The sequence below is a fragment of the Salvia hispanica genome, chromosome 2 (assembly GCF_029641045.1).
Source record: "Salvia hispanica isolate PSC_SH4W2 chromosome 2, Shi_PSC_v1, whole genome shotgun sequence".
Classification (NCBI taxonomy): Eukaryota; Viridiplantae; Streptophyta; class Magnoliopsida; order Lamiales; family Lamiaceae; genus Salvia; species Salvia hispanica.
The window spans coordinates 54514376-54526553 of record NC_142693.1 but is presented as its reverse complement, the minus strand read 5'-3'; positions in this window follow the sequence as shown (position 1 = coordinate 54526553).

The window sequence follows — 12178 nt, the reverse complement described above, 5'->3', positions numbered from 1 at the left end:
AAGAAGATTTGGTTGACATTTTAAGTATTGAAGGAGATTTGGTTGACATTTTAAGTGTTATAAGTGTTGCTGGAACTTTTTAGTTGTGTAGATAAGGTGTTTGTGATATTGCCTAAAATATTATTGTTGACATAAATTATATAAGTTGTTGACATGAAAATGTTTATTTTTGACATGAATTATATAACTCGTTGACATAATAACTTTTGTTATTGACATGAATTATATAAGTCGTTGGCATAAATTTTATGAAAAATGTTGTTGACATAAATTATATGTAAAACATTGTTGTTGACATGAATTATATGTAAAACGTTGTTATTGACATAAATAATATACGTCGTTGACATGAAAATATTTGTTGTTGACATTAATTATTTGTAAAATGTTATTGTTGACATAATAGTTGACATAAATAAAGTTTGTTGTTGACATCGTAGTTGACATAAATAAAGTTTGTTGTTGACATTTTGATATTCTGACTATTGATGTGTGAATTATAAGTGTTATTTTTTAGTTGTTGACATTTTAATACGAGTTGTTGACATTTTATATTCTCGGTATTGATATGTGAATTATAAGTGTTATTTTGTAGTTGTTGACATTTTAATATGAGTTGTTGACATTCGATATTCTCGGTATTGATGATATGTAAATTATAAGTGTTATTTTTTAGTTGTTGACATTCGATATTCTCGGTGTTGGTGTGTGAAATATATGGATGTAGTTTTTTATTCGATTGTGTTGCTGGAATTTTTGAGTTGTGTAGATAAGGTGTTTGTGATATTGCCTAAAATATTATTGTTGACATAAATTATATAAGTTGTTGACATGAAAATGTTTATTTTTGACATGAATTATATAGCTCGTTGACATAATAACTATTGTTATTGACATGAATTATATAAGTCGTTGGCATAAATTTTATGAAAATTGTTGTTGACATAAATTATATGTAAAACATTGTTGTTGACATGAATTATATGTAAAACGTTATTGTTGACATAAATAATATACGTCGTTGACATGAAAATATTTGTCGTTGACATTAATTATTTGTGAAATATTATTGTTGACATAATAGTTGACATAAATAAAGTTTGTTGTTGACATCGTAGTTGACATAAATAAAGTTTGTTGTTGACATCGTAGTTGACATAAATAATGTTTGTTATTGACATTTGTCGTTGACATTAATTATAAGTGTTATTTTTTAGTTGTTGACATTTTAATATGAGTTGTTGACATTCGATAATCTCGGTATTGATATGTGAATTGTAAGTGTTATTTTTTAGTTGTTGACATTTTAATATGAGTTGTTGACATTCGATAATCTCGGTATTGATATGTGAATTGTAAGTGTTATTTTTTAGTTGTTGACATTTAAATACAAGTTGTTGACATTCGATAATCTCGGTATTGATATGTGAATTATAAGTGTTATTTTTTAGTTGTTGACATTTTAATATGAGTTGTTGACATTCGATAATCTCGGTATTGATATGTGAATTGTAAGTGTTATTTTTTAGTTGTTGACATTTTAATATGAGTTGTTGACATTCGATATTCTCGGTATTGATGATATGTAAATTATAAGTGTTATTTGTTCGTTGTTGACATTTTAATACGAGTTGTTGACATTCGATATTCTCTATATAGATATGTGAATTATAAGTGTTATTTTATTGAATGTTGATTGTTGAAGATTCGAAGATTTGAAGATTTGAATGTTGAAGATTCGAAGATTTGAAGATTTGAATGTTGAAGATTTGAAGATTTGAATGTTGAAGATTTGAAGATTTGAAGATTTGAATGTTGAAGAGATTTGAAGATTCGAAGATTTGAACATTTGAATGTCGAAGATTTGAAGATATGAATGTTGAAGATTTGAAGATTTGAATGTTGAAGATTTGAAGATATGAATGTTGAAGATTTGAAGATTTGAAGATTTGAATGTTGAAGATTTGAAGATTTGAAGATTTGAATGTTGAAGCTAGAGTTTTAGAGAGGATTTTAGAAAATGATTTCAAACACAATTTAATGAAAAGACAATTATACCCCCTTGTTGACATAATGTGGTATTTGTTGACATTTTGTTAATCTTGTGGATTAGTGGCCCATATTGCATCTCATTTCTCAATCTAGCTAAATAATCTCAACCTAACAAGACCCTATATATATATATATATATATATATAGGATCATGATCAATTGAGATTATTTAGGCTAATTGAGAAATGAGATGCAATATCAGCCACTCATTTTTATTAAATGAGTGGTCCAGATTTTGCCACACAATAAATATTATTAGATTAGTTTAATATGAAAGGGTATAATGGTCTTTTCGCGTTTTAATTTAGGGTTCTTCATCATATTCATGTTGCATCGACGATTCTGCTGAGAATTTAACAATTCAATACTATCACTGATTGAATCTATTCTAAGGATTTATGATTCTATTGATTCACGAAATTAGACTCAGACGATTTCAACGATTTCAACGATATCTGATTTGTGCTTCAATTTTCGAAAAACAGACGAACAGTTTGACGGATTTTCGACGGATTTCTCTGTTGATTTTGACGTTTTTCGGTCGATTATACCCACTTTTATTCTGTTTTTATCCTTTATTTGTTGATGCCCAGTTAAATTTGTTCCTAATTAGTTTTTTTTTTTTTTCTCATCTTCAGGTCCGATTTCAGTTCATAATCAACAGCTAAGTGTTATTTGATGGATTCTTCATCTTATTCTGAGTCTACGTCGACGAATGGTGGAGGTAATTTTGTTTGATTTTCATTAACATGAATTTTTTGTGTTATGTTGGTGATTTATGCTCTGTTGACATGATTTGAAAATCTGTTGACATGATTTATGTTACTTGTTAAATATTCTGTGTTGTTGTTATGCTCTTTGTGGACATTTTGTTTCATTAACATTATTTTGTTGTGTTATGTTGGTGATTTATGCTCTGTTGACATGACTTGAAAATTTGTTGACATGATTTATGTTCCTTGGTAAATATTCTGTGTTGTTGCTATGCTCTTTGTTCACTTTCTGTTTCATTAACATTATTTTGTTGTGTTATGTTGGTGATTTATGCTCTGTTGACATGATTTATGTGTATTTGTTAATTATTCTGGTGACATCGTGTGTTTCCATCAGTGTATTCTAATTAAACTGTACATTTTGATCCTTGTAATTTGAAGCTTGTTCTGATATTTTGGCTTACATAACTTATAACAATTGTCTAAGAATTTATAATAGTGCAGCCACCTCTTTAGAGATAACTATAGGGGTAATTTACGTAAGTCTTTTGATTTGCATTGATGTAACTTGAAAATCTGATGACATGATTTATGAATGGTGAAGGTAGTTTGGTTTGATTTTCATTAAGATGATTTTTTTGTGTTATGTTGCTGATTTATGCTCTGTTGACATGACTTGAAAATCTGTTGACATGATTTATGTTCCTTGGTAAATATTCTGTGTTGTTGTCATGCTCTTTGTTCACTTTCTGTTTCATTAATCTGGACATTTTGATCCTTGTAATCTGAAGTCTATTCTGATATTTTGGCTTACATAACTTATAATAATTGTCTAAGAATTTTACAAGAGTGCAGCCACCTCTTTAGAGATAACTAAAGCTGTTATGTTGTTGATTTATTCTCTGTTGACATGACTTGAAAATCTGTTGACATGATTTATGTTCTTGGGTAAATATTCTATGTTGTAGGGTCTGTTATTCCAATTTGCAAGCCTGAGTTGAGGCCTTTTGAAGGTCAAAAATTTTCTTCTCTTGAGGAAGGAATTTCATTTTATGAAATGTATGCTCAGGAGTGTCGTTGACATTAATTATAAGTGTTATTTTTTAGTTGTTGACATTTTAATATGAGTTGTTGACATTCGATAATCTCGGTATTGATATGTGAATTGTAAGTGTTATTTTTTAGTTGTTGACATTTTAATATGAGTTGTTGACATTCGATAATCTCGGTATTGATATGTGAATTGTAAGTGTTATTTTTTAGTTGTTGACATTTAAATACAAGTTGTTGACATTCGATAATCTCGGTATTGATATGTGAATTATAAGTGTTATTTTTTAGTTGTTGACATTTTAATATGAGTTGTTGACATTCGATAATCTCGGTATTGATATGTGAATTGTAAGTGTTATTTTTTAGTTGTTGACATTTTAATATGAGTTGTTGACATTCGATATTCTCGGTATTGATGATATGTAAATTATAAGTGTTATTTGTTCGTTGTTGACATTTTAATACGAGTTGTTGACATTCGATATTCTCTATATAGATATGTGAATTATAAGTGTTATTTTATTGAATGTTGATTGTTGAAGATTCGAAGATTTGAAGATTTGAATGTTGAAGATTCGAAGATTTGAAGATTTGAATGTTGAAGATTTGAAGATTTGAATGTTGAAGATTTGAAGATTTGAAGATTTGAATGTTGAAGAGATTTGAAGATTCGAAGATTTGAACATTTGAATGTCGAAGATTTGAAGATATGAATGTTGAAGATTTGAAGATTTGAATGTTGAAGATTTGAAGATATGAATGTTGAAGATTTGAAGATTTGAAGATTTGAATGTTGAAGATTTGAAGATTTGAAGATTTGAATGTTGAAGCTAGAGTTTTAGAGAGGATTTTAGAAAATGATTTCAAACACAATTTAATGAAAAGACAATTATACCCCCTTGTTGACATAATGTGGTATTTGTTGACATTTTGTTAATCTTGTGGATTAGTGGCCCATATTGCATCTCATTTCTCAATCTAGCTAAATAATCTCAACCTAACAAGACCATATATATATATATATATATATATATAGGATCATGATCAATTGAGATTATTTAGGCTAATTGAGAAATGAGATGCAATATCAGCCACTCATTTTTATTAAATGAGTGGTCCAGATTTTGCCACACAATAAATATTATTAGATTAGTTTAATATGAAAGGGTATAATGGTCTTTTCGCGTTTTAATTTAGGGTTCTTCATCATATTCATGTTGCATCGACGATTCTGCTGAGAATTTAACAATTCAATACTATCACTGATTGAATCTATTCTAAGGATTTATGATTCTATTGATTCACGAAATTAGACTCAGACGATTTCAACGATTTCAACGATATCTGATTTGTGCTTCAATTTTCGAAAAACAGACGAACAGTTTGACGGATTTTCGACGGATTTCTCTGTTGATTTTGACGTTTTTCGGTCGATTATACCCACTTTTATTCTGTTTTTATCCTTTATTTGTTGATGCCCAGTTAAATTTGTTCCTAATTAGTTTTTTTTTTTTTTCTCATCTTCAGGTCCGATTTCAGTTCATAATCAACAGCTAAGTGTTATTTGATGGATTCTTCATCTTATTCTGAGTCTACGTCGACGAATGGTGGAGGTAATTTTGTTTGATTTTCATTAACATGAATTTTTTGTGTTATGTTGGTGATTTATGCTCTGTTGACATGATTTGAAAATCTGTTGACATGATTTATGTTACTTGTTAAATATTCTGTGTTGTTGTTATGCTCTTTGTGGACATTTTGTTTCATTAACATTATTTTGTTGTGTTATGTTGGTGATTTATGCTCTGTTGACATGACTTGAAAATTTGTTGACATGATTTATGTTCCTTGGTAAATATTCTGTGTTGTTGCTATGCTCTTTGTTCACTTTCTGTTTCATTAACATTATTTTGTTGTGTTATGTTGGTGATTTATGCTCTGTTGACATGATTTATGTGTATTTGTTAATTATTCTGGTGACATCGTGTGTTTCCATCAGTGTATTCTAATTAAACTGTACATTTTGATCCTTGTAATTTGAAGCTTGTTCTGATATTTTGGCTTACATAACTTATAACAATTGTCTAAGAATTTATAATAGTGCAGCCACCTCTTTAGAGATAACTATAGGGGTAATTTACGTAAGTCTTTTGATTTGCATTGATGTAACTTGAAAATCTGATGACATGATTTATGAATGGTGAAGGTAGTTTGGTTTGATTTTCATTAAGATGATTTTTTTGTGTTATGTTGCTGATTTATGCTCTGTTGACATGACTTGAAAATCTGTTGACATGATTTATGTTCCTTGGTAAATATTCTGTGTTGTTGTCATGCTCTTTGTTCACTTTCTGTTTCATTAATCTGGACATTTTGATCCTTGTAATCTGAAGTCTATTCTGATATTTTGGCTTACATAACTTATAATAATTGTCTAAGAATTTTACAAGAGTGCAGCCACCTCTTTAGAGATAACTAAAGCTGTTATGTTGTTGATTTATTCTCTGTTGACATGACTTGAAAATCTGTTGACATGATTTATGTTCTTGGGTAAATATTCTATGTTGTAGGGTCTGTTATTCCAATTTGCAAGCCTGAGTTGAGGCCTTTTGAAGGTCAAAAATTTTCTTCTCTTGAGGAAGGAATTTCATTTTATGAAATGTATGCTCAGGAGTGTCGTTTTGATTGTCGAAGATTTGGGAATAGGTCTAGTGGTGGTGTTATTATTTTTCAGTATATTGTTTGCAATAGACAAGGATTTCATACGGTAGATTCATTGGATGTTGATGTTAATGTATCTGAGGATGGTAATGTGTCTGATAATGAAGAAGTATCTTCAAAGAAGAGACGTAGACGTGGAACGAAAAGATGTGGATGTGGAGCGAGAATTAGTTTTAAGTTTTTTTCTGATTTTGGTGATAAGTATTACCTCGTGCATCAGTTTGTTGAGGAACATAATCATACTATGGTTGATAAAGATCATAAGAGATTTTTGAAAGGTAATCGGAGTTTGAATGATGTTCATCACAAGTTTGTTGAAGATTGCACCAAAGCTAACATCGGTCCTACCTCTACTTTTAACTTATTAAAAGAGTTTTTCGGTGGTTATGATGTTGTTGGGTGTACGTTGACTGATGTTAGGAATTGTTCACGTGATATTAAAGAGAAATTAAAAGAAGTGGATGTGCAAATGATTCTAAATCAGATGCAAGAGAAGAAGAGAATTTGTGAAGGCTTTTTTTACAAATATCAATTATCATCTGAAGATAATAAGTTAGTGAGCTTATTCTGGTCTGATGCTGAGTCTCGGAAGCATTACAACATGTTTGGAGATGTTGTAGCATTTGATACAACATATTCAACAAACAGGTAGTTTATTTATTATACTTATTAGTTGACATAGATGGTAGTTGACATGGTAGTTGACATATGATACATTTGTACTTTGCATCATTTCTGATTTAATAGTTGACATAGCATATATCTATAATTGACATTATTGATGTTTTGTGTTGATGTATTTGTTCAATAGGTATCGTATGGTGTTTGGTCCATTTACTGGGAAAGACAATCATGGGTGTCCTATTGCGTTTGGAGCTGGTTTTGTATCCGGTGAGAATTGTGATGCATTTTCATGGCTTTTCACTGTATTTGTTGAATGCATGGGTGTTGCTCCAAGAATCATAATTACTGACCAAGATTGGGGAATGAGGCTTGCTATTGAGAAAGTATTACCTGGTACAAGGCATCGTTTGTGTATGTGGCATATTATGAGCAAGTTATTTGAGAAGATACCTAAATCAATTTCTGATAGAGAAAAGTTTAGTAAGGAGTTTAAGTCTTGTGTTTGGTCAGAGTTGTTAGATCCAGATGAGTTTGATATATTATGGACTAGTATTGTTGAAAAATATAGTGTAGAAGATCATAAGTGGTTTAAGGATATGTTTTTGATCAGACAGATGTGGATCCCAGCCTTCTTTAGAGATGTTCCTATGGGTTCTTTAATGAGAACAACATCTCTTTCAGAATCTGAAAATAGTTTTTTTAAGAGGTACTCGAAACCGTTGTTCAATTTTGCTGATTTCACTCTTCAGTATAACAATGCCATTGATGCTCAAAGGAATCAAACTGAAAGGCTTGACTATTATGATTCTGTAATCACTCCAAAATATGTCACTGATTTAGCATTTGAGAAGCAATTGGGATCTGTTTACACAGATAGGATGTTTAGAGTGGTACAAGATTTGATTGTTGAGGCTGATAAGAGTTGTCGGATGATTAGCATGTCCACAGTGGAGAACATCGAGGTCTTCAAAGTTTCTGATGCTAGAAAGAAGATCTTTACAGTTAGACATGAGATAGAGACTGAGTCATATGAATGTGAGTGTAAACTATTTTTAAGGTGTGGTTATCTATGCAGCCACCTTTTTTTCATCCTCAGAAACAAAGATGTCAACAATATTCCAGAGAAATATGTTGGCAACCGTTGGCTTAAAAGTGAATTACTAAAGGCAGTTCATGGTCTCACAATTGATGAAAGTGCGTCTGACAGAGGTATGCAAACTGTTTTCTATAGATATTTCAGTTTAAGTTTTAGCATGTGTTGTTTAAGCTGTTGACATCTTATATATGCTGTTGACATTTTATATGTGCGCAGGTTCTAACAAAGATGACAAACTACAGATTGCTAACAGGTGTCATGGTCGTTACTTTGGTCTATATCAGCGTGCTTTTAGAAATAAAGATCATTTGATTGCTTTGGATAATTTGCTTGCGGGTATTGGTCCTCAAATCTTTAAAGATGACTGTGCTGGATCGTCTTCTCTTGATAAAAATGATTCAATCATGAACATATATGGTATTGCTGTTCCTGAAGAAATAACTGCCCATGCTCTAGATGTGGTTAGTACAAAAGGAGGTGCAAGTGACAAGAAAAGCAGGATTAAGTCAAGCATAGAGAAAGTAATTGAAAAGGCAAATAAACCTCATAGGCGTTGTGGAAAGTGTCACAAAGTTACTGATCATAATGCTAGAAGTTGTGGCAGAAAGGAGACATGATTGTTTTTTTTTTAATAGTAAGGGTTTTTTTTTTATTTGTTGACATAGACTACAAATTATTGACATTTTCTCATTTGTTGTTTATATCTGATTTTCATCTCTATTGAAATCTATTTATGATTCTGTTTTTTTAATTTTAAGATTTGTTTTCTGAGTTGTACACCTTTATACAAAGTGTTGACATTTGGTTATAAGTTGTTGACATTTCAATATAAGTTGGACATGCCTTGCTTTCATGCTCCTTCATGTTTTTAATGTGCACATGTCAACCACTTAAAAATTGAGTCAACTATATATACTGGCCATGTCAACAAGTAATATAATTATGTCAACTATCATGCACATCGTGTCAACGGCACATACCAGTCATATCAACTACGCTACATATCGTGTCAACTACACGTACAAGTTATGTCAATTATGTTACAAACCATGTTAACTATACGTAGTAGCCATGTCAACAACTAATATAATTATGTCAACTATGGTGAACTTCGTGTCAACGGCATATACTAGTCATGTCAACTATGTTTTAAGCCATATCAACTACACGTACAATCCATGTCAACTATATTAGTTTTACAATTATATCAAATTTTGTGCATATCGTTTCAACGGTACATAAAATTCATGTCAACTACACGTTAGAGCCGTGTCAACTACACATACAAGCATGTCTACTATATTACATAGTATTGTAACTACAAATTGAATCATGTCAACAAAAATTATAAGTCATGTCAACTACGTATAGATCCATTTCAATTACGTTACATACTATGTCAATTACTCACAGAATCATTTTAACAACAATTATAAGTCATGTCAACTATGCACAGAACTGTGTCAACAATAAGTATAAGCCATGTCTACACCAATTATAAGTCATGTCAATAACAATTATATCAACTATGGTGCATATAGTGTCAACGATATATAAATGTCATGTCAATTACACGTTAAAGCCGTGTCAACTATATTATTTACTATTTTAAGTATCTACAGAATCATGTCAACAACAATTATGAGTCATGTCAATAACAATTATAAGCCATATCAACAATAATAATAAGTCATGTGAATCATAACCAAAATTAACAGAAAATATACATTTTAATAAGTTCAAAAGTTAGAAACCACAATAGTAGCTGTTTTGAAATTCATCCCAAAACAAGAAAGTTAACAACATTAAACGTTAAATACATCCCAAATTCTGTTTCACTTCTTTCTATTAACAAACCACTTTCTGTATTTGTTGTTCAAACTCTTCAATCTGTTCTTGTTTTCTTCCATCCATGCATTTGCTACTTCTAAAATGGGCACTCTCTGGTTGTTGTAACTTGATGCAATCAAGTTGTAGCAATATCTTCCACGCAGTACTTGGAGTAACTTTATGCTGCGTGCAGACAAACCAACATTCCATTCACTATCTTTTTTTCCAACATAAGTTTCCATGTGTCTCATTAAATAGACACCACAGTCCTTTATGTTGGTGTTTGTGGCCCACTTCAAGGAAAGAACATCGATGGAAGACTTGTTAATATTTTCCAATATCTCTAACAAGTTCTTCTTTTTGTAGTATGCCTCCAACATATCTTTCGGCAAATATATTAATAAATAAATAAAAGTATACATAAAAAACATTTTAACATTGTGCATAAATTATATCAAAAAAATGTACAGACTGTTTCAATAAGATAAAAAAAAACATACCAGTAAACCAATTTCATGTCCATACTCATCTAATTCATCCATTTCCTTAAATGCTTTTCTATTGTCTATGATCTCAATCTTACTTTGTTTCAGCCAGAATACTACCAGGTAGTAATGTCGGTTTTCACAGATTGGAAAGAAGACCTATATCACATGGAAGATAAAATTACATTCAAAGAACACATCCTAATATTTTCTCAAAAATTTAATTGTTAGATCTAATTACCAAATCAATGTTTCTCCAATCAAATTCTAGTCTTTTTTGAATCTCATTCTCTATTTCATCGATGAATTTGTTCGTTGCCATCGTAGTATTCCAACTTTCTGGCCGATTTGTAACATTGAAATTCTGCAATTAACATATTCGGTTAAGGAGGACTGTAATTCAAATATTTTATATAAATTTTTAAATTACTTACTGTTGGAGTTGTTGTCATGAAAAACCGTGCAGGTGATGTTTTTGGCTTTTGTTTTTCAATGTTGTTCAAATGTGAAGCCCATGAGTCAATAACACCTGATTTGATTTCTTCATGGGGCTTCAGTGAGTTGAACAATTCCTTGGTTGCCCAAGTAAAATCATCATCATACACACATGCATTCCTGAAATGAAGTTATTAAAATAACATATGAACAACAATCATAAATCGTGTCAACTGTTTAGAAAACTATTTTTTTTTTATATTGTGAATATTATTAAAATATACATACTCATCTGTTGTTCCTGTTTCCACTATGTAATAGTAGAGATCTCTTTCATGAACTTCCAGGTATGGCAGTATATCAACATCATTTACTTCTGTTGTGTTGAGTTCAGTTTTGTTTCTGTCTTCTGGAAGTGCAATCTCAGAAATTGAAGCAATATTCTGTTTTCAGTTGACATAAAATTCATGTCAGCTACAAATTCTTTCTATGTCAACTACGGTTCATATCTTGTCATAAAAGTAATGTCAACTACGGTACATAATATGTCAACTACTCATAGAGGCCATGTCAACTACTCATAGAGGCCATGTCAACTACACGTAGAAGCCATATCAACTACACTTAGAAGCCATGTCACTAATTATTATAACTCATATCAACTACACTATCAAGTCATGTCAACGACACTTCACTCCTTTTATAAAACTAATATACTGTTTAATCTCAGTTTTAGTTACCTCATCAGTATTATCTTCTTTATCCAGAGGTTTTTCTCTCCCCGTTTCAACATTTGTGTCATCTTGATTCTCCGTATCTTCCTGTTATTTCAATTGAAACACATTATGTTATGTTAAATATATTTTTTTCTATAATATGCAGAATATCTTTATAGTTTAAGATAGTTATTGTAAATTGTACCTGTTCAAGATCTTTCTGATTTTCTGTCTCACTCCGCTTGTTATCAGATTCATTATTGATGCCACATATGTTGTCCTCTTTTGATCCTTCTTGTTCTTCTTCTCCTTCACTTTGTTGTTCTTCTTGTCCTTCAGTTTGCTGTTCTTCTTTTCCTTCTTCTTCAGCAGTCTATTGAAAGGGTTATTTATAATTAATATCAAATTAATTTCAACTTTGACAAAATGTATGTAAACAAAATGATGTACTTA